Consider the following 551-nt stretch of genomic DNA (forward strand, 5'->3'; position numbering starts at 1 on the left):
ATCAATATCCTGTAATAGGTGACCAGAAACCATCCCAAGAGCGGCTGCGTGAGGCCGGGCCAGGAGGGAGGCCTTGACTTAGGTTTGACACACTCACCCTGAGCGTCCTTGTCACCTGGGTTTGTTTAGATGGCTCCCGCAAAGAAGGGGGACAAGAAGAAGGGCTGGTCTGCCATCAATGAGATGGTGATCAGAGAATACACTATCAACATTCACAAGCGCATCCATGGAGTGGGTTTTAAGAAGCATGCCCCTAGGGCACTCAAAGACATCTGGAAATTTACCATGAAGGAGATGGGAACTCCAGATGTGCACATCGACACCAGACTCAACAAAGCCATCTGGGCCCAAGGAATAAGAAATGATGCATACCGGATCCGTGTGCAGTTGTCCAGAAAACGTAATGAAGACGAAGACTCGCCAAACAAGCTCTACACGTTGGTTACCTATGTGCCTGTCACCACCTTCAAAGATCTACAGACAGTCAATGTGGATGAGAACTAACTGCTGATTAACCAATAAAGTTATTGAACTGCAAAAAAAAAAAAAAA

At 46.8% G+C, this 551-nt stretch overlaps 1 pseudogene; it reads left to right on the forward strand.

Moving 5' to 3' along the window:
• The first annotated feature begins 129 nt into the window (after positions 1-129).
• LOC104999405 lies at positions 130-536 on the forward strand (annotated as a pseudogene).
• Positions 537-551: the final 15 nt, after the last annotated feature.

The sequence above is a fragment of the Bison bison genome, unplaced genomic scaffold, assembly GCF_000754665.1.
Source record: "Bison bison bison isolate TAMUID 2011002044 unplaced genomic scaffold, Bison_UMD1.0 scf7180017853617, whole genome shotgun sequence".
Lineage (NCBI taxonomy): Eukaryota > Metazoa > Chordata > Mammalia > Artiodactyla > Bovidae > Bison > Bison bison.